The sequence below is a fragment of the Schistocerca gregaria genome, chromosome 1 (genome assembly GCF_023897955.1).
Source record: "Schistocerca gregaria isolate iqSchGreg1 chromosome 1, iqSchGreg1.2, whole genome shotgun sequence".
Taxonomy (NCBI): Eukaryota; Metazoa; Arthropoda; class Insecta; order Orthoptera; family Acrididae; genus Schistocerca; species Schistocerca gregaria.
The window spans coordinates 312,500,063-312,523,707 of NC_064920.1; the positions used below are offsets into that span (position 1 = coordinate 312,500,063).

Genomic DNA, 23,645 nt, shown 5'->3' on the forward strand with positions numbered 1-23,645 from the left:
TAATCGCGAAATTGAAGTATTGGTGATGATTGCACCATACAATTTATGAGGAAAGAAAAATAGTTTATGAGGAAAGAAAAATAGAACGGCAATCTGAAGCAACACGCAAACCATCCTATTCGAACGTCGTATGCCGTTGCTGCGACACATACACAGACCGACGACCTTAGCACTTTGGTACCTTAGGAATTCACACACACACATACAGTACACCACATGGGGAGACAGGGCACGGTGAGGTCGCAGGCGGGGACTGACGCTGTCATGGTGCGACCTGTCTGCTCGTGAATCTACTGCCTCTCACGCGGTGAAGAAATTTGTTCTCTGCGTCTCTCAACGATGAAGTGTACTCCGCGCCTCTCCAACCCGAAGTGTAGTTATACTCTTCTCTCCTGCTCCTCGGAGTGAAGCCACCAAAACTGCCATTTTGGGCTGTCTGATGCAGTGTACTTCATTTTTCCAATCCGATAGTTCATAAAAAATTAATTCTGGAAGACTCAGCGTCAATTCTGTTGGAAGATTCCAAACACCGACCTATCCGATTTTTTTTCCTTTATTGCATTTCGATCCCCCCCCCCGGATCGTAATAGGCCGCATTACAGCCTACAGAAAAGTTAAAAAACATAATGAGAATATAAACAAACAACAAAAACAGGTGATAAAACGGTGACCTTGTAAAAAAAACTGTAAAATGGCGGGAAGTTGTGGAATTTAAAACATAAAAACATGGCGTTGACGATGCGGATGAAGACACATAGTAAGTAGACAAGCACAATTAAAAAAAACACACGGCGACAGTCTGGTTTCTGTTCGCACGAGATGAAAAACGCGAGTGACAGTATAGTGGCTGTCCGCAACACTGTCAGGGGACGCACAACACTTAACATTCACTTTTTTCCCTTACCTATCCGAACTCCTGTTTCCTGGTCTAGCACATCGCCGTTCCCACAGATTCGAGATCCGACCGATCAAACGGCGTCCACCCCTTGGCTACTGCACAATGTTGCGATGTTATTGCAAAGGACATGACATATGCTTGGGTGATCCGTCGTTCGGAGAAACCTCTGTGCTCACATTCGCCAGTTGGCGAGGACTGTGCGAGTCCGCTGAATTCAACACGCAGATGCATTCTTTCCCGAGCGTGGCTAATCCTGTCAAAGGCGCACACCACCCTCTGCCGCGGTGAATGCGAAACAGTGGGTCGGGCCGATCACAGGACTCATGTGGACGATGCTACCGTCTCCCTCCCTCCACCCCCCCCCCCTTTCTCGTCTGCTGGAAGCCGGCCAATGCGAGTAGAAATTGTAAGGGCCATGTTTTCACTTTCGTATAACTATTAGAAAGTGCGCTTTAGAATTAAGAGATACTTTAAAGTCATCACCTGTTCTTACAAATAATACCGCTCTTTTGTAATTTATTAATTAATTAGACCTACCTAGTCAAGGGATTAAGTGTGCTGAGTAAAACGGAGAATGAAATGCGAGGCTGGCTACAGCCTGAAGCGTTTCAACTTTCACGTGGATAACGCTACATGCAGCCAGTTACGGTGCACAACTTCCATCCCGGGGTTGGAGGGTGGATGGGTCTTGTAAAGAGGCGGCAATAGGAAGGGAGACCACCACCTTTTAACATTAACAATGCAAAATCTGACAATAACCATGGCGACCCCGTGTAGGTCTGGGATTATGCAAAAACAAAAACAAGAATGAGTTTCTTCCGGCGTATTTGATAATCAAAATATCCACGGGTGTACTGCCGGTCTATAGTGTCCAACGGTCACAATATTTCGGCGATCAAACAAGAAGAATTTCCCACTTGGTATAAACACGGCCCTCGACCTCCTCCCTTTTGGCGCCACATTCACTGATGTGGCAATTAAGATGCAAGCAAAAAGTCCCAAGGTACATAAAGAGCATCCAAGTCGTTAAAAGAGCCCGTCCTTATCCCTAGCAGAAGGGAATGAAAATAGCAAAGACAATTTACGTTAAAATCAGTTAGCTACCTGTCCATTGGCGACAGCCATTTTGAGAGTCTGGTAAAGGCAGTTATCTGCGTGTGATAATTAGACTGTTACGCCAAACATTTTGATTTGGTGAATACAGATGATCATGAAAGTCCCTACTGCAATACTAGGCGTCTTGGCATAATACAAGGGTGCAGTTTATTATTTAATTTCTACATAAACGAAGTAGTTTTGGAATCGATAACTCAACTATCATCTTAGTGTTTTAATCTTAAATATATATGCTATAATTATACTGACTATGTTATGACAAGATAATTATTGCTAACATTGAAAATAATCTACAAATAGCAGCATATCAACTACAAATGTCCGCCCCCGGTAACTGAGTGGTGCCGGCATGGTAGCTCAGCGTGTTCGGTCAGAGAGCTGGTTGGTCTCTGTAATACAAAACTGAGTGGAAGGATCAACCACCGAACTTGAACGCGATGTCTTGCGACGTCCGCAACGACCGAACACGACGATCAATAACGAAAAAAAAGTGGTCAGCGCGACGGACTGTCAATCCTAAGCTCCCGGATTCGATTCCCGAGTGGGTCAGATACTTTCTCCTCTCAGGGACTGGGTGTTGTGTTATCCTAGTCATCATCATTTCATCCCCATCGACGCGCAAGTCGCCAAAGTGGCGTCAAACCGAAAGACTTGCACCAGGCGAGCGGTCTACCCGATGGGAGGTCCTCGTCACACGCCATTATTATTATTATTAACTACAAATAATCTGCGCTTCTTACAACCTACGGGTATCAGCTTTTACGATAAAAACAAACTAAAGTCAAAAATTCTAATAAATGGGAAAACAAGATATCAAGTAAGAAGTTATAACTACAAAAGGTGTAATAGATCAAATGAAGAAATCGATTATCGACATTATACAGAGAAATTCAGCTAAATGAATGGTACGACTGAAAGGACATTACAAAAGTTCGTTAAGGAAAGAAACACTTCCGAAATATTGCAAAACGCTGTCAGCTCCCACATTCTAAGTGTGGTACGGTTTTTATTATTTTCCCACTAACCCTTTCAAGTCGCCTAGCGATGCATCATCAGTGTAGTAGTAGTAGTAGTAGTACTAGTTCATAGCATTTTTGTATCTTCGTGTAGAAACATGTGTGTATAGTAAGACAAGAAGAAAAATTATGTTTGCTCAACCACATTTGCTTATTACATATTAGAAAGCAAACTCGGACACAAAATGATCATTCTTGATATGTTAATGCTCGGTGGCTACCAACAATATATCAATTAACTGACTGTGCAATATTTTAGTGAAAATCCCTAGCCGGACGCGGTGGTCTCGCGGTTCTAGACGCTCAATCCGGTACCGCGCGACTGCTACGGTCGCAGGTTCGAATCCTGCCTCGGGCATGGATATGTGTGATGTCCTAAGGTTAGTTACGTTTAAGTAGTTCTAAGTTCTAGGGGACTGATGACCACAGATGTTAAGTCTCATAGTGCTCAGAGCTATTTGAAGCCATTTCAAGCCATTTGAAAACCCCTGTGTGTTTCTAGGTATTACAGATGCTTTAATACATTAAGGCAAAACTCTTCTCGCAAAATATAAATTACAACTGTTCAATTCCACGTAGATGTAACTAAAGATAATTAATGCAGTTGTATACTTTTATTTTACTAACTTAGTTATAGGATAAGCCTCTTTCCGTTAATAAGCTGGAATTACATTCTCATATGAGTAAACCCAAAGTGTGACACGAGTTATTCACACAACATATTTTTGTTTATACACGAACAATGTTAGAGTGACATTGATTACTGTATAACTTGAAGTAGAGAAAAATCTGGAGAGCTAGGTAGTTTTGTTCGATATTAGAGACGCATGATAACCACTCTTCGAAGAGCATCAATAGAAAAGGAACTTAAGACATCGGTTATTCACCTTTGATATTATTTGGAATACCCTCTTTCACATCTGATCAAATCCATAAACTGTTTTCATATCACGGTCGTAGGTTCCAACCCTGCCTCGGGCATGGATGTGTGTGCTGTCCTTTTAGGTTAGTTAGGTTTCAGTAGTTTAAGTTCTAGGGAACTGATGACCACAGATGTTAAGTCCCATAGTGCTCAGAGCCATTTGAACCATTTTTGAAAAGCTAATTATATCGTTATGAACTCACATCCATTTATATCGTGTTTCATAATCTAATTACGGGTATAACATGGCCATGTTCCTCATGGTCTACTACGTTCGTTATATGTGCAGGTATTCACAAAAAGCCACCAAGTGCTTAGGCCGTGCACTGATAGAAGATTGACTACTGTTCGGATTTAGCTGTGCAGGAGGTTGCAGCCTGATGGGTTTCTGTACTGGCATAAGTAGCAGTCAACTGAGTGACAACGAAACAAACGCGTAAGTTAGGGAGCCATATTACTTCCTATAGGTTTTGGTAGTGTTTAATCTGCAGTTTAGACGAGTTACAAACAACAATTTCTAGAAGTGCTGGAGACTTCTGTAATGAATTAAAATCCTAGAAGTATCGTGTACCCCAACTTATTATCCCCCCCTCCCCCTCCACCATCACCACCACCGCCACATTCCACCTCACCCGACTACTGTTGTGGACGTCTACAAAGTCGATGCAACATTTAACACCATTCTTTCTTTCATCTGCACTACTTCGAAGTGTTCAGATTCTTCACACTGCTGATAAAGTCCAGTGCACACCAACGCTATCAGTAGTAGAGTTATTGCCGTAATTCTAATTCTGTTTCACCTATAGAATGTTACCATTTCACGAAATACTACAATGTTTTGACATCTTACACCTCATCGGAAGTATACATACGACAGTAACTTCGCGATTTCAAGAAGGTAAGGGGATGAAATTCTGTGACACGTTTTCCGGATGATGTTTCGCAACTACTGCGAAGGCAGGATGATGTTGAGAGGCATCGTACTTGGAAACCAATAGGCAGGGCGTGGCTGCCACGCCCACGACGTGCGGAAAATACCGAACGGCGAGCAGCTGATACGATAACAACAACAACGAAGGGGCGGGCGGGGGGGGGGGGGGGGGCTCCCGGGAACAGCGGAGGGTCAACACACCGCGTGCGTCGGCCGGTGATTCATCTTGGCTGTCCGCGGATGCGGCGGCGGCGGCGGCGGCCCTTCCCCGTCGCCCTGCCCAGGAAAGCGGCCTGGCCCACTGCAATCGCCCGCTCTCAGCAGCTCTGCCTATCGCAGACTGTGACACCAGGGACCAGGCGTGCTATCTGCCAGTGCCCTCCAATCTCATTAGGCTTCGAGTCCATTGGGAACATTGAAATTACTTTTTCCATTATCACACCAAACTGGAGGCCAGCTAGCATAGGAAGCTGCTGAACCCGTCTGCGGACGACTGTTTCATATAGCGTGGATCAATTAAAATCTCCAGCCCACTCATTTCGTGAACGTTTCACGATATCGAAACAAGGTGTTCGGCAAACGATAGAGGACAGAGTGGCACGTATCTTCGTTGTTTGTCTACTTTTCTTAACTCTCGTGTGAATCTAGATTAATGGGATTAAAACACATTATACACCATACAAAAAGACTAGAAATGGTGTGTAAATGTGTATAATGCGTTCTAATCCCGTATCCCCCATATACAATATCGGCCATTAAAATTGCTACACCACGAAGGTGACGTGCTACAAACGAGAAATTTAACCGACAGGAAGAAAATGCTGTGATATGCAAATGATTCACACAAGGTTGGCACCGGTGGCGACACCTACAACGTGCTGACATGAGGAAAGTTTCCAACCGATTTCTCATACACAAGCAGCAGTTGAACGGCGTTGCCTGGTGAAACGTTATTGTGATGCCTGGTATAAGAAGGAGAAACGCGTACCATCACGTTTCCGAATTTGATGAAGGTCGGGTTCTAGTCTATTGCGATTGCGGTTTATCGTTCCGCGACAATGCTGCTCGCGTTGGTCGAGATCAATGACTGTTAGCAGAATATGAACTCGGTGGGTTCAGGACAGTGATACGGAACGCCATGCTGCATCCCAACGGCCTCGTATCACTAGCAGTCAAGTTGACAGGTATCATATCCGCATGGCTGTAATGGACCGTACAGCCACGTCTCGATCCCTGAGTCAACAGATGGGGACGTTTGCAAGACAACAACCATCTGCACGAACAGTTCGACGACGCTTGAAGCAGCATGGACCATCAGCTCGGACACCATGGCTGCGGTTACCCTTCACGGTGCATCACAAACAGGGGCGCCTGCGATGGTGTACTCAACGACGAACGTGGGCGCACGAATGGCAAAACGTCATTTTTTCGGATGAATCCAGGCTCTGTTTACAGCACCATGATGGTCGCATCAGTGTTTGGCGACATCGCGGTGAACGCACATTGGAAGCGTGTATTCGTCATCGCCATACTGGCGTATCACCCTGGGTGCCATTCGTTATACGTATCGGTCACCTCTTGTTCGCAATGACGGCACATCACAATACGCCAGTCACTACTCTTGATGAACTGTGGTATCATGTTGAAGCTGCATGGGCAGCTGTACCTGTACACGTCATCCAAGCTCTGTTTGACTCAATGCCCAGGCGTATCGAGGCCGTTATTACGACCAGAGGTGGTTGTTCTGGGTACTGATTTCTCAGGATCTATGCACCCAAATTGCGTAAAAATGTAATCACATGTCAGTTCTAGCATAATATATTTGTCCAATGAATAGCCGTTTATCATCTACATTTCTTCTTGGTGTAGCAATTTTAATGGCCAGTGGTGTATACACTCAAATGTTGAGGTTTTTCTTGCCATCTATAAACATGTACTATTATTGTTTTGTTTTTGATTGTACATTTAATAGGTTAGTGTGACAGCATTCTGCCACTCACATGGACATACAAATCTTTTTAACGTTTTTAAGATGTATAAAAGTCTTGCTGCCATTTTACGCTTGGTTTATTTATGTAATTGTTCATGCATGCTGCTCTTGTTTGCTTTCTCCAAGTTTTACTACCTGGCTAACTTTTATTTTTACCGTCGTTGAATGAAATACTGCTTAACTAGTATGTACAGTAAGGATCAAAATATTTCACGTGATTTGCATGGCCCATATTACTTGTTATATAATTTTTAATTCTCATTAGATTTTAGTTTGAATTTCATTTAATCATTCTTATCAAGTTTACGTTATTCAGTTCCATATTAGCCTTGGCCGCAATTAAAGATACTAACGGCATCTTTTGTGCTTTCGTTGTATTCGCGAGACTGCAGGTGGCCATCTGCTGTTTAGTAATTCTATTGCCGTTGCCTGTTAGAACGTCCAGCTGTTTGGCACCCAGGTCTATATAGTGTACGCACGGATCTACCACGTTCTCTATTTGCTGCTATAATAGTTCAAAGGTAGTTGAAATTCTTTGTAGGTTTCCTTCATAGTTTGTCTAAAATCGTTTCCGTTGTATCTATGGGTTAATTTGAGAAATTCTTGGTCTAAGTTCCCACATTTCCTTTCAGTTACTCTGACGACCAGATTTTCATCCAGACTGTTTTTTTTTTTGTGTGTGTGACTGAAAAAGCGTTTTGTTAGCCGCCGTAATGAAATTAATTTGACAGTCTTAATGTTACCTGCTTATGGTCTTAATTAAATTATTGGCGCTGATTAGAACCAGACCTTATAATGTTTATAGTATACTTATTTAATCAGCCTCCTATTTCCCTTTACGGTGAAACGCTCTGCTCTTCAGTAAAAATAACTTTGCTGTCGTGACTGGTTTATTTTCAATATAACCATGGAAAACGTTTGCTGTATCAATCAACCAACGAAGGAGTGGAGTGATTCCTAAAATCTAGAGGCTGTCACGACAACTAAATACCTAAGAATTCCAGTTACGAACAACTTAAATTGGAACGATCACATACGCAAGGTAAACCAAAGACTGCGTTTAGTTGGAAGAACATTTAGAAGATGCAACAGGTCTCCTAGAGAGAGTGCCTACACTATGATTCTCCGTCTCCAGAAGAGTGCTGCTGTGCGGTGTGGGATCCTTACCAGATAGTATGGACGGAGGATATCGATGTCCGAGGAAGGGTAGCTCGTTTTGTTTTATTGTGAAATAGGAGAGAGGTTACCACGGATATGATACGGGAATTGGGGTGGAAATTATTAAAATAAAGGCGTAAAGGCGTTTTTCGTTGAGGCAAGATCTTCTCATGAAATTTCAGCCACCAACTTCCCCCTCAGTGTGTGAAAAATTTTGTTGGCGCCCATCTATATAGCTGGAGATGATCATCATAAAAAATTACAGAAATCAGAGGTCTTACGGAGAGATTAAAGTGTTCATTTTCCCCACGCGCTGATGATGGATCGATGAGCCCTCCGCCAGACACTTAATTATGGAATGAAGAGCATTCATGTAGATGTAGATGCAGATCTCGAAACAATTTTATACTTTCATCATTATCCAATTATGTTTTAGTACTGTATTTGCTCTCTTCAATGCATTTGTGTACATTTTCTGTCCGACAAACTGTTACATGTGAACTTTGTGCTGGTTATAAGAACTTATAATTCAAAAATTATGGACGACGTACTGACACAAGACGTATTTACATTTGCAAATGAGCGATTATTAGGTGTCGCATATTTTACATTACTTTACATACCGTATGAGATTAAGACCTATGCCACGAGTTGAGGCATTATATGTTGGTCACTTACAGTATAATGAAAGCTTTAGGTACAGGATACTGAATTTGAAAATAATACGGTATATGTTTGCTCACTACCTCTCATGACGCTAGTAGTTGTGTATGCAAGTAACTTTAGAGGTACCGTACATTCTACAGCTTTTCATCTGCAAATGGAAAAACGTTTTTTATTGTCGTGTTTTTCGTGCATTTCACGCTGAGAACCGTTTTGTATGTCGTTATTTATGGTCTTACTCATGATTTTTTAATGTTGTCTTGTTTCCCTTTTTTGTGAGCCGTTAAGGTACTTATTTCTTTTGCTGTTGTCATTTCTGACACACGCATCAAATATTATTTATCAGCAAATCACAAGGTTTCTGTCGCCATAGTTGTGTGGTGTTCATTTGTTTCATTTCGTGTCCTTTTCGAGGTCTGTCACGCGATTTCAAAGTGTTGGTGGTATTTGTAATGCTTGGCTTCTACGTGCATGAGAGAGCGAGAGAGAGAGACAGACAGACAGACTGGGATCCCACTCGGCTTTTGCGGACAAAAAGCCGCCAAGTAGCGCTCTTATACTAGGATACGTTGTTGTAGTGTTCAAGTGTGTGTGAAATCTTATGGGACTTAACTGCTAAAGTCATCAGTCCCTAAGCTTACGCACTACTTAACCTAAATTATCCTAAGGACAAACACACACACCCATGCCCGAGAGAGGACTCGAACCTCCGCCGGGACCAGCCGCACAGTTCATGACTGCAGCGCCTCAGACCGCGCGGCTACGTTGTTGTACCAGCAGTAAGATACCCCAGCGCTGCTGACATACTTGTCCATATTTAACACGTCAGACGTTGCGGATTACCTAAAACTGTTATCAGTGGAACTAAACATGACGTAACAAACTTTCAGGGATGGTGGGAAACGGTATATACAGGGTGATTGAAAAAGAATACCACAACTTTAAAAATGTGTATTTAATGAAAGAAACATAATATAACCTTCTGTTATACATCATTACAAAGAGTATTTAAAAAGGTTTTTTTTCACTCAAAAACAAGTTCAGAGATGTTCAATATGGCCCCCTCCAGACACTCGAGCAATATCAACCCGATACTCCAACTCGTTCCACACTCTCTGTAGCATATCAGGCGTAACAGTTTGGATAGCTGCTGTTATTTCTCGTTTCAAATCATCAAGGGTGGCTGGGAGAGGTGACCAAAACACCATATCCTTAACATACCCCCATAAGAAAAAATCGCTGGGGGTAAGATCAGGGCTTCTTGGAGGCCAGTGATGAAGTGCTCTGTCATGGGCTGCCTGGCGGCCGATCCATCGCCTCGGGTAGTTGACGTTCAGGTAGTTACGGACAGATAAGTGCCAATGTGGTGGCGCTCCATCCTGCTGAAATATGAATTGTTGTGCTTCCTGTTCGAGCTGAGGGAACAGCCAATTCTCTAACATCTCCAGATATTGTAGTCCAGTTACAGTCGCACCTTCGAAGAAAAAGGGACCAAAACTTTATTGGCTGAAATGGCACAGAAAACGTTCACCTTAGGCGAGTCACGTTCATACTGAGTTCTTTCCCGCGGATTCTCAGTGCCCCATATACAGACATTGTGACGGTTGACTTTCCCATTAGTGTGGAAAGTTGCTTCATCACTAAACACAATCTTTGAAACGAAAGATTCATCTGTTTCCATTTGAGCAAGGATAAAATCACAGAAATCGATTCTTTTAATCTTATCAGCTGCAGACAGTGCTTGAACCAATTTTAGACGTTAAGGTTTCATAACTAACCTTTTTCGTAGGACTCTCCATATAGTTGATTGTGGAATTTGCAGCTCTCTGCTAGCTCTGCGAGTCGATTTTCCTGGGCTGCGAACAAATGCTTGCTAGATGCGTGCTACATTTTCATCACTCGTTCTCGGCCATCCAGAACTTTTCCCTTTGCACAAACACCCATTCGAAATGCACGCTGAACAACTGTCGTCGATTCACTTCTGCCGTACTCAATAACACAAAAAGCTTTCTGTTGAGCGGTCGCCATCTTAGCATCAACTGACGCTGACGCCTAGTCAACAGCGCCTCAAGCGAACAAATGTGGAACTCAGTGGAACTTTATAGCTCCCTTAATTCGCCGACAGATAGTGCTTAGCTCTGCCTTTTGTCGTTGCAGAGTTTTAAATTCCTAAAGTTGTGGTATTCTTTTTGAATCACCCTGTATATCAATTCGAGGTAACGGGCCCTAGCCCGGAAACGACAAAGTTACAAGCGAAATTCGATCTGATACCTCTGACAGTTGAATATATGTCGCTAAGACTGTACGGTAGCCACCGTTCAGAGGTGGTAGTCGGGACCAAACCAGGAAAAACTGTGCAGGAAACATGGGCTCTAAGGTGCTTACCTTAAGACCTATGAGAATGTGTTCATCTTCGATATTGTGAAACACATATCCTCTACTGAACAAGTGCCTGTAGCTCTTCAGGTATGCATCGTAGAGCCTACATTTTCTGGGCAGTTTTTTCTTGTTTTGGTCCATACTACTACCTCCTTCAAAAATCTAGAGAGCAAAGAGCTTGCAGTAGAAGAGATGTTTCACAGTATTGAAGCTGAGCTAGTGGTCATAGTTCTTCAGGTGCGCATGTTAGAGCGCTTGTTTACTAGACATTCTTTATCGTTTTGCTCTATACTACCACCTCTGAGCGTTGGATACCCTACTGTCCTAACGGCAGTACCGGTACAGGTGTTCCACTGTCAGAGAAATCAGAATGATTTTCGTTTGAATTTCTATTCGATCGTTACCAGAGCATTGTAGTCCTTTACCTCAAATTGATGAATTACGTTTCTCCATCATACCTGAAAGTTCGTAATATCGTCGAATCACCCTGTGTGCCTACCTATAGCGATTCAGAAGCGACTTAGGAAAACTACATTTCAGATGTGTGTAGACACTCATGTTTAAGTGTAAAGCTACTGTGGAAACAAGTAATGAGTCGGGAGGTTCGATGCCACGGCGAAACCTGGCATGAGAACACCGCAACAAGTGGTCCCGACCACCTTGCCATTAAGATTTTTGTACACTTCTCGTATAGTTTTCCGAAAATTTTCAACGCGAACATTAGCTAACGTTATATGACTGTACTCGTCTTTTCAAGCGCTTTCTAAAGCCCTTAAAAATCTATCCGTATTTAAAATAGGCTTCAATACCTCAGTACATACAACAGTTTAGTGTATTACCAATAGAACAAAAGTACGTGCCTGCTGTAATGTAACGAAAATCCCATTTTTATATGTTGAACCGGTCGCGAAATAAAAGGGGTGCACGCTGTGAATGACTGACGTTGTATGCAGGGTAAACCCGAAATCTAGCAACAAACCGTCAGCAATTGTTCAGGGCTATTTGCCTATATATTTTATTACAAGGAGCCGGCCGGAGTGGCCGTGCGGTTCAAGGCGCTACAGTCTGGAACCGAGCGATCGCTACGGTCGCAGGTTCGAATCCTGCCTCGGGCATGGGTGTGTATGATGTCCTTAGGTTAGTTAGGTTTAATTAGTTCTAAGTTCTAGGCGGCTGATGACCTCAGAAGTTAAGTCGCATAGTGCTCAGAACCATTTTTTTTATTACAAGGGACCGGTGGTATACAATGCAGTTAAGAGACGTATTGTATTGTATGTTAACCGGTGGCCTAGAAATGACGGAGAGGCTCCGTTCCCGCCGCAGCCGCAGTGGTCCACCATGACTACCGAAGTCCACTTCACCCCTTCACCGCCCCACATCGAACCACTCTTTCAGGATTATTGTGCGGTTCGGCCCCCGTTCGATCCCCCTCCCAGGGAACGTCTCACACCAGATGAATGTAGCCCCTATGTTTTCGTGGTAGAGTAATAGCCGTGTACGCGTACGTGGAGAAATGGAGAACTAGTGTGCGCAGTTATCGCCGACATAGTGTAACTGAGACGGAATAAGGGGAGCCAGTCCGCACTCACTGAGGCAGATGGAAAACTGCCTAAAAACCGTCCACAGACTGGCCGGCTCATCGGACCTCGACACAAATCCGCCGGGCGGATTCGTGCCGTGGACCAGGCGTTCCTTCCCGTCCGAAAAGCCGTGCGTTGGACCGCACGGCTAGCCGGTAGGGCTAATTAAGACTTACTCGGCTTGTTAGCAAAGTTACCGCTATTTCTCACAAAATTCTTCCGCAACAGAGGGAAAGTCTGTATTACGGCAAAACGTAAAAACATAGGACAGAGTAACGCACCAACGCTTACATGTTAATTTACTGCGATGCGGTTCGCATCGCTCCGGGTACGGGCCAGCGTAGCGTCGTTGTGTTGCTGTTCCACTGTATTCAGTGAAATCATATCGGCCAACTCATCAGTAAGCCTATCCGTACTGTAATGTATCACAGTCAACGTACGCCTAACGCCACCGGAGAAGCAAACCCGAGAGAGACTCGAGCACCAGTGAATGGACTCGTAAGCTTGAGTGCGAAGGGTAAAGTGGGCATTACTGCCGCAAAAGAGCAAGTATCATAGGGGAATGGGACAAGATTGCTTCTTTTACGTTATATTCGCAAAAACTGTTGACGCTCGGCGGAAATGTGGCACGAAGAGAACCGGCAACAGCCGAAAGTTGCTGCCACTGTGGCGGCTCGCTTGCAAGCAGCAACTACGAGGCCTCGCCACAGAGCCAAATATATTTAGGCTAACTACGTGAAAACTCAGGGCAACATAAATTAGCATCTATGTACATTGGTTTATTAAGAGAAAATATAAATTACCGCCACGTATTTGAGCGTGAATCACTGGTTTACCTCTGAACACTTGTCTAGTCATGAATCCGGTGAGTGATGACTAATATAACTAGTAGAATGTCAAGTTGCATCCTTTCGGTTGGCAACTGTAGAGAAAGCCTGATCCTGTCTTGAGAGCCGGCCGTGGTGGCCGTGCGGTTCTGGCGCTGCAATCCGGAACCGCGGGGCTGCTACGGTCGCAGGTTCGAATCCTGCCTCGGGCATGGGTGTGTGTGATGTCCTTAGGTTACTTAAGTTTAAGTAGTTCTAAGTTCTAGGGGACATATGACCTAAGATGTTGAGTCCCATAGTACTCAGAGCCATCTGAACCTGTCTTGAGATACGCAGTTGATGCTACAAAACTAACTGTTGGTACACTCTGTCAGAGTGCAACCGTGAGCCGCTTAGCCAGTGTCTCCCAGTTTCGTTACGACGGTTTGTGTACGGTTCCAGACTGCAATGTTATCTCGTGGCGAGTTGCAGAGTTACGCTCCTTGAAGTTTCAACGACAAGCATGTAGAAGGTCAAAGCACGAGCGTAGCTGCAGCAAGCCTCCTGGCCGCAAATGTAACAGTAGGCGTCTGACACTCATAGGAAAATGGCGCTGGAGCAGTGAGGCCACACCAAGTTTGGTGTTTGTAAGCGAGAACTCGTCGAATGGAACCGCGCGACCGCTACAGTCGCAGGTTCGAATTCTGCCTCGGGCATGGACGTGTGCGGTGTCCCTAGGTTAGTTAGGTTTAAGTAGTTCTAAGTTCTAGGGGACTGATGGCCTCAGATGTTAAGTCCCATAGTGCTCAGAGCCATTTGGCCCATTTTTGTTCCGTTTTTCTATTCTATTCTGTTCTTAGCTTCCAGCCTGGCCACACACTCGGAACTCTCCACATATTCGAAAATGTTGTTGTTGTTGTTGTGGTCTTCAGTCCTGAGACTGGTTTGATGCAGCTCTCCATGCTACTCTATCCTGTGCAAGCTTCTTCATCTCCCAGTACCTACTGCAACCTACATCCTTCTGAATCTGCTTAGTGTATTCATCTCTTGGTCTCCCTCTACGATTTTTACCCTCCACGCTGCCCTCCAATGCTAAATTGGTGATTCCTTGATGCCTCAGAACATGTCCTACCAACCGGTCCCTTCTTCTTGTCAAGTTGTGCCACAAACTCCTCTTCTCCCCAGTTCTATTCAATACCTCCTCATTAGTTTGTGATCTACCCATCTAATCTTCAGCATTCTTCTGTAGCACCACTTTTCGAAAGCTGTTATTCGCTTCTTGTCCAAACTATTTATCGTCCATGTTTCACTTCCATACATGGCTACACTCCATACGAATACTTTCAGAAAGGACTTGCTGACAGTTAAATCAATACTCGATGTTAAAAAATTTCTCTTCATCAGACACGCTTTCCTTGCGATTGGCAGTCTTCACTTTATATCTTCTCTACTTAGACTATCTTCCGTTATTTTGCTCCCCAAATGGCAAAACTCCTTTACTACTTTAAGTGTCTTATTTGCTAATCTAATTTCCTCAGCATCACCCTACTTAATTCGAGTACATTCCATTATCCTCCTTTTGCTTTTGTTGATGTTCATCTTATATCCTCGTTTCAAGACCCTATCTATTCCGTTCAACTGCTCTTCCAAGTCCTTTGCTGTCTCTGACAGAATTACAATGTCATAGCCAAATTTTTAAGTCGTCTTTCGCTTTCTAAACATTCATAAATGTATGTAACATCTAATGTAACAGAACATACTTGTATTACATTCTTAAGAAGTTCCGGAACGCGTCAACAACGATAAGATGAAAAAATAATAAGCGCTTTGCCGGACAGAAACTTTCTTCTTCCGACTCCCTGACCCGCGACTTCATCCGTCAAGTTACACTGCAGCCAATCAATTTTCATCTTTTGTATTGGTTACTTCAGGTCCTCTCAATGGCTCATTTCGTTGATGGGTCATTAACTGACGTTTAATTTGCAAATTTGTGGCTACGTTCCTATGGGACCAAACTGAACTCATTGGTCCCTAGGCTTACACACTACTTAATATCACTTAGACGACCTACGCCAAGGATTACACACGCACCCATAGCCGAGAGAGAACTCGAACCTCCGACGTGGGGAGCCGCGCAGACCGTGGCAAGGCGCCTGTGACCGAGCGGCTACAACGCGCGGCACTGGCATTTAATGATAAGGGTGGCGCGTTAGTGAAATTCTTCAATGGGCACAGCTAAATATGTCAAAACGAATGTGGCGCCTGCTGCATTGAGTCAAATATCGTACCAGTAAAACTAATAGTCTGCGGCCCTAAACGGAGATGGTGTAGTTCTGCCGTTTACGCATACTGTTAACCAGTAGAGACGTTGCAACGCTAAAAAATAGTAGTGAAATGCAGGAAGACCCGCAGACGCTTCGGTAAACCCCTTTCTACACGGGGCCTGAGAGCTTGCAAGGCTGCCCTTGATGCATTGGCTGCGCCGGCCTCTACCGTGTAAACGGGGACACTAGTACGAAACTCACGCGCACAATCGCTTTTAGACGAAATAGGTTGGATGCTTTTCTCACGCGTATGAAGGTGCTTCGCACATGCGTAGACGACCGAGTGGTGTGCCGAACTGACAGAGCGAAGTTCTTTGTGAATTGTCTCCTTTTCGGCGAAACTCAGCTCCTTCGTACCATAAACAGTTAAAGAGTAACGCATTCGCTACGAAGACGCTCTGGAATTTAAACAGTAATAATTCGTCCGAGAAAATGAATTTAATTCTGCGATCTGGCTCGGTGTTCTTGATCACTTTTACATGCATTCACAATGTTTGAAAATTTTAAACATGGCTGAAGCAGCAACTGTTGAAAATCTTCACTATAAATGATAACAGCCAAACAGTTGCAGGATAAGGATTTATTGAAATCCTTTACCGCGGTTTCGATACATCTAAATGTACCTTCATCAGAAGCAAAAATACACCTGATTAGGGAGACAACTTCATTAACAAAAAACTTAGCAACATACCTGAGATAAAAGAAAAAACAAATACTTATAACTTTAACTACAATGAAAATTACCGAAGTATTTCAACCACAAAAACTTTTACTCACTTACTAAAATCACATCCTGCAGTGCAGATGAATAAAACAATCGTGCCAAAGGCGTCGTCAGTAGTTAAAATTAAAATATCACCTCCATCTGTACAGCATATTTCTAAAGAGATGGTCGATGCGAACACGGCATACTATCAGTACTTAGCCTGTGACCTAGTGTGAAGGGAAGCACTAGGGCAGACAGTTTCGCCGAGACAGGGCACTTGTGGTATGCGCGAGACACTCGGGCACATTAAAACCAGCGATACGTATGAGCGTCAAAATTTTAAAGGTTATGCTACTTCAAACCCTCTGTCTTAATAAATAAAACATATCAGAACCATTCAAAACACCTGCATACAATAGAAAATATGAACACCAATTTGCCTGTGTCCTAGAGTCATGCAGGTGAAGTTTGCGCTAAGGAATACGTCTAACAAGAGAAGGTACTAGTGTTACTAGCGAGAATCTCGCGCAAATTAAAGACCAGGATACATGCTAGCGAAAACGAGCAAAATGTTGTAGTAAATCGAAACCATCTGACGTCATGAATAAAAAAACATAACAGAATCATTTAAAACACACACACACACACACACAGACACACACACACACACACACACACACACACACACACACACACACACACACACACATCAAAAACCGCGAACAACAATCAACAAAAATACGTAAAACCCGAACAAGACAGGAAAGGGGCATCTCACCAGCATCAACAGACAAGAAAACTATCTTCTAGTCTCCTCCACTGCAGGATGTGATTTTAGTGAGTGACAAAGTTTTTGTGCCTGTAATACTTTAGCAATTTTCATGGTACTTAAAGTTATAAGTGTTTGTTTTTTCTTTTATCTCAGTTATGTTCCTAAAGTTTTGCTAATGAAGGTGTCTGCCTGATCAGGTGTGTTTATTGCTTCTGATGAAGGTATATTTAGATATTCCGAAAAAGATTTCAATACATCTTTATCCAGCAACTATCTCGTTGTTATCATTTACCGTGAACATTCACAATGTAGTTAGGGATGAGCCACAACGTGTCTTCTCGTTAAACGAAAAACTCGTCTTAATCGACTAATGAACACTCCCTACAGGAAAGTAACAATCCTGTCGGTTCGTCCATGATTTCCATTTTTTAGGGTTAGGTTATTTACACATGTACGCGATTTAGTTTCACATAAACTGCATGAAGACAAGTAATACAGCATCACAATGTCCGACCAAACTAAAATTAAATATAGTAATTATTACAAAAGTACATAAAGTACTCGATAATCTCGAAAAGCGAATTTAAGCCGTCGATTCGCTTGTTGGAAACTGGCAATAAACTTAGTAGATATTCAGAATAGATGACTAGAGACGCACGTACCGTGTAAACGCATTTGTGTGTATCTCATGGAGCGATGCAGCAGACGGCGGCTGCTTGGGGTCGCACGCCACATGTAAAATGGTCTTACGGGACCGGCAGCTGACTCTCGGCATAAATGATGGATTGCGCGTAAATAGGAGAAAGGATTCGTAATCTGACTACACGATTCCCGAACAATGATTTTAAACTAGAAAGTATTAACCTTTATGTAACACGTGCAAAATTGAGATGCTGTCGTGAGCTTTAAAACTTTTTTTTGAAATCAATGTCTTAGTTGGATTTTCCTAACAGTCATTAGAGGCACAACACTTAAGTTAGACAGACATATAGACAGATGGCAGCGATTTTGAAGCATTTTACGGAAACAATAGAAAGCCTAACTCCTTATTGTCATCCGCGATTTGAATACAGTTTCACTGCCTTAATTGCTGTCCTACGCTTTGACGCTAAGGCACAAAAAGCTGGAATGAGGGTTTAGTTCGATATTTTTTTGCCAAAATATTGCCAACATACCGGTTTAGTCTGCTAGAATCCGCTGTAGTAAGTGACAGGCAGTGTTCAGGACGCCAACTGAGCTGCAGAGCATTACATGTTATTGTTTGTTGTTCTGTTAGTGCACAGAGATGGAAAATCCTACAGTTTTGCTTACCGTCAGTCTTCACTCGTTAATCACTTGGCTGCGTTTCCGTTTCACGCATATTTTGCCTTTCTTTCTTGTTCCAGTTCCGCCAGTAATGAACCCCCTTAGCGGCGAGGCTTTCAGCGTGATTAGCAAGTTCCGAGAGCTGAATGCGGCCCACTGAGCTCCTTCCTAACTGTCTGAATCCTCAGCAGACTGGCTGCAAGGGCATTATAAGTTGTCGGTGCGCCTTTTATGCTCTGCCAACCCCTTATCGCCGACTCCACTCCCACAATCCTCACAACGTGTACCTGAGAGTCCACAGTATTCACATTACGAATTTCCGTTTGCTCTGAAGTATTCTACAGCTGATGCGCAACCGTAATCGGAACTTTCTAGTTCATTCTTAATCAAATACGGCTGTTGGTCGTCAACACAATGTTCAGAACGCTGCACTACAGAATTCACATTAACGATTCTTCCGATAAGATGGTACACTGCAACTCAAACAATGTGTTAGCAGCACCGGTGACAAAGAATGATGGAGTGTGAGCCAATGTTTAAAATTAGTGGAATTCAATACGGTGTTCACCGGAAACCTTTTCCTTCACTTTACTACCGGTTAAAATCTGTGAAATCATCACACGCATCTGTCTTCGCAAACCAGTACACACGCATCTATATTCGCAAACCAGTAAACAAGATTTTAAAAAGTTCTAGGCAAGTTATGCAGAAAATATATAAAAATACAATAAAACTCATTTGGGTTTAACAGAATTTTATTATGTTTTCAGACCTTCCGGCGCTACCTAACTTGGCTAAAAGTAATTACTCTCTCAACTCGTTCATTAAGTACTGTCATGATAACTGTTTTGTCATTGTACTACGCGTATCTGCATGCCAAGCTTTTTACTCATTATTTTCCTTACATCTATATAATAAGTTCTTTTCTCAACATGGCATTTGATTATGAAGTTACTATTCTAAAACTCGATTTCCTCAGACCATTTTATTTCGCTTATTTTTAGCACTCCACTTATAGCTGTCTCATTTTTTTAAATATTTTCCAGCATTTCACAAATGCTAAGAAAGCATAGATTTCAAGTTCTTATATAACAAATCTTTTACTTCCTTCATTTATTCCAAGGATTGTCCATGACCCCCATCTAGAGATCTAAACTGGGGTTCATTTTACCACCATATTATTTAGTTACAAAGCTCGCCATCATTGCTGCGAAGCAAGACATATCCAGTGAATCTTTAGCGAAGTATTTTTCCTCTGGTCGTCTTCATGCTATGCCGCCGACCATGCTGGCTCATGTGAACTAAGAAGCAGTTCCACTCCGAAGAAAAGAGAGCGCCTTTCCATCCCAGGAAACCGACACAATTGAAGGAGTTCCTTATCACAAGTGACATTCGCTCCCTGCTCTCAGTTAGCCGCTTGGTGTGCAAACTTTGCCTCCTCTCTACTTCAAATGGTTCAAATTGCTCTAAGCACTATGGGACTTAACATCTCAGGTCATCAGTCGCCTAGACATAGAACTACGTAAACCTAACTAACGTAAGGACATCACCCACATCCATGCCCGAGGCAGGATTCGAACCTGCGACCGTAGCAGTCGCACGGTTCCGGACTGCGCGCCTAGAACCGCGAGACCACCGCGGCCGGCGTTCCAAATAAAACATTTTTTATTTTCACAGTGGTGTTCACTTTGTGACCGATTCGACCTTACTTTCCGGATAGCCCTCGTATAAAGTACTGTAGGTGCTATACAAATTAATATTGATATTTCTATTCAAAATTATCTCAACTTGCAGTTAATGTAACAAAAGAAAGACCGTGTTGAAATAACGCTAAACTGCCTGAAAATGAAAATATCCTGAGATACTGCCACAACTTGTGAGTCACAATGCTACGACATGCATTTGAATTTCTTTTTCACGGAAAAAAGTTAGGCATAGAATGTAATGAGGATATCGTCTGGACTGGATATAGCTCTGACTTTCACCATTACGTAAGGTCACAGGTCGGGGTCTAATGGTTAGCGTCGCTGTCCGTACATCGCATGACCCTGGGTTCGATTACATTTTCTTCCCTCGGATGTTCCTGTTGTTTCACATCATCTTCATCACAAAGTGGCGTCAAAAAGAAAGAATTGCACCGGGCAGCGGAAAAACCTCAACCATGGTCTCCTGGCCAATAATGACATATCATCGTTTCCATTTACCATCCATTTACCATTATGTAATGGCACACAAGGGCACCAGATATTACAAAATTAACCCTTTCAAAACACTGCGCGCAAACCAATTTTTTAAAATACTGTACTTAAAAATGTAATTTAAAATGAGTAAAAGTCTCTGAAACGCCGATTTACCGACAATGTAGGAATATCACAGCAAATGAAATATGGCAGTAAAGGAAAAAGTAGAAACACATCTCTTTTACATTCGAGTCATCGCGATCACATTATAATCATGTGCTCACAGTCATACTACATTGATAATAAGTAATTGGAACAATGCTGTCTCCACAAGTGCAACATAGTTGACAAAAAATATAACGTGATTCTACTGTATAAGTTGCCAGATGCAATGCAGAGGAACATTTCTTTATGTTGTGAGGGGTCCACTTGTATGTGGAGCCTGATTTAGTAATATAATTTATGAAAAATTACACGAAATGGTTATAATAAGTAGAAGACATTGTATCTTTGACACCAACGAACCAAAGATTTGCTTGAGTGGTAGAATCGATTGTAAGTAGCAGCGCGCGGAGGTAGGATGTAAGACTTACAGCTGTGAGAATTGAGTTGTTGGTTTATGGAAGCAGCATAATGCAGTTTTTATAGAATGAAGTGATGAATGATATTGTTTGTGCTAACACCGAGCCAGTAAACGTTAGGTAGCAGTTATTTCTATAAAAGTGTAAAGTGTGTAATAGACCTATTAATTTGTGAGGCTATAAGATTAACGAGAAATGGTGTGATACTGATCGTTAACAAATATTGACCTTTGTCCATTGCAATTAGACAACAGTAATGAACTGATACTGTAACTCAAAGGGAAAGCAACTGGAACAAATTTTTAAGGTAATTAAATTTTGTACAACCAATTTTAAGCATGCAGAAAAGCAATGTGGATTTCGCTGAATTTTATAATACTGACTCTTGAATGTAGGAACCAGGTATTTTCCATCACATTTCATGTATAGAATGATTTGGTATGTCCGATTTGTAATATTTTGTGTGTTTTGTATTCCTGAAGTTAAATTCTGGAATCTATTTTGTCAAATGATAGCAGACTTTTCTCATGTAACATTCCAAGAGTTTTTTAATTATGACAGTAAGTCATAATTGTAGTACAGTCGAGAAGTTCACTGATTTTGAAGGTAATGTAAAATGTTTCATATCAGATTTTGTGAAAGAGAAACATTATTTTGAAGACAATTTTTAAAACTGAAGTATTCGGTCTATAAATACTTTTTTAAAGGACGTTACGATGTAATTAGAGCCAGAAACTATTTGAATGTATTTTGATCAATTCTTAAATACTGAAACGATAATGGCTCAGAATTATTATTGTAATAATTCAGTGCAGGGGAATAGATTTAAGTTCGGGATAAAATATTCCATATGGCCGAACACACCTGAGTTCATTCAGAGCATTAGATCCTCTATTGTACTGTGTATAAAGTTACTGAGACTACTAAAATGTGGAGCCTGATTGAGGTATAGTAGTTGTTTATAACGATAAACTAGCTGTTGACGTGTAGAAATGATTTAAGACATACTTAATCGCATAGCGTCTCTTCGAATAATGGTCTGGATATCTTCTCCATGCAGATGATCCTTTTGATATTACCCATTAACTCATACCCAGTACCCCATGAAATTTGCGCATGTATTCGTAGCTAACAATATTCCTACTGACGCGTTCCGGTCATGCAAAGAACAGTTGTTATTTCAGAAGTGCCACAATTCCTTTTTGGTAGCGTTGCCAAGTGTGCGGCTTTAGCCGGACATATAGGACGTTTTACGGTCGTGTCCGGCCAAACATACGGAAAGCCGCCCTGTCCCGGTTTTGTTAGACGTTTTGGCAGTTAAGCAGAGAGCTCACAATTAAGGCCCGAGGAAAAATTATAAGGGGAAACAAGGAGATATACCACAGGGATTTACAGATATATCAGCCAATGCTATTTTTTGCCCCTATGTTTTCTTCGCAGGCCGAACAAACTTAACAGACAACGTCACAACAATGCTGTAAAAGAGCTGATCAGCCGATGCCTGCCCGAGGCAGGATTCGAACCTGCGACCGTAGCAGCAGCGCTGCTCAGAACTGAAGCGCCCGGAACCGCTCACTTGACGCCATAGTTACCCTTGGATTGATTTCACAACATTAACAACATTTTCTTAAATCTTTAGTAACTTCAGAGAGGATAGACTGCAACAATAACCGTTCCAGTTTTACGAGTAGAAGAGTGGACTACAAATACATGTATGGGTAGAAAGTCACTTTCTGAATAAATTGATCTGAATTAAACACAGACTTCTTTTTGAATGAAACTGTCAAGAAATGATCGAATATCTCTTCATCGGTTCACTAGTGATTCTGGAACGATTCGAAAGAAAATTATGAAAAACGTTGCATCGGCCGGGAATCGAACCCGGGCCGCCCGCGTGGCAGGCGAGCATTCTACCACTGAACCACCGATGCCGACGAGAAAGTTATCTTCCCTTCCTGATGAGTCACCGCTCCCGCACGTTTCACTCCGGCTGACGCCGCGGTGGCGCAGATGATACAGCGGCTTGTGCCACGCACTCGCCTATCGTATAACAGTCTTCTTGAGGCAATTTCTTCCTTTCTGGCAGAGTACTCGTTTGCAGAGAAACACTTGCGGCTCTTTGCTCTTCTTGGTTCTCTCGTAACACATGTTCTCAATAACTTAAATCGGTTTACGCTACTTTAAGCTTGGTCACATACACGCAGACGCAAAACATGCACTAGTAGCGCGCTGCCTGGTGTTTCCCATAGTTCAGACGTACGAGTACATTCCTTGCGAAAGGAAAGCAGTTGGGCTATAGCAACCGCGGTACTGCCCTG

General features: G+C 42.6%; 1 non-coding gene across 1 annotated transcript; it reads right to left on the reverse strand.

The window, feature by feature from the left end:
- Window positions 1-23,187: 23,187 nt before the first annotated feature.
- Window positions 23,188-23,258, reverse strand: Trnag-gcc (transfer RNA glycine (anticodon GCC)). Its single transcript has one exon. It is a non-coding gene; the product is annotated as a tRNA-Gly (tRNA).
- Between the last annotated feature and the right edge of the window lie 387 nt (window positions 23,259-23,645).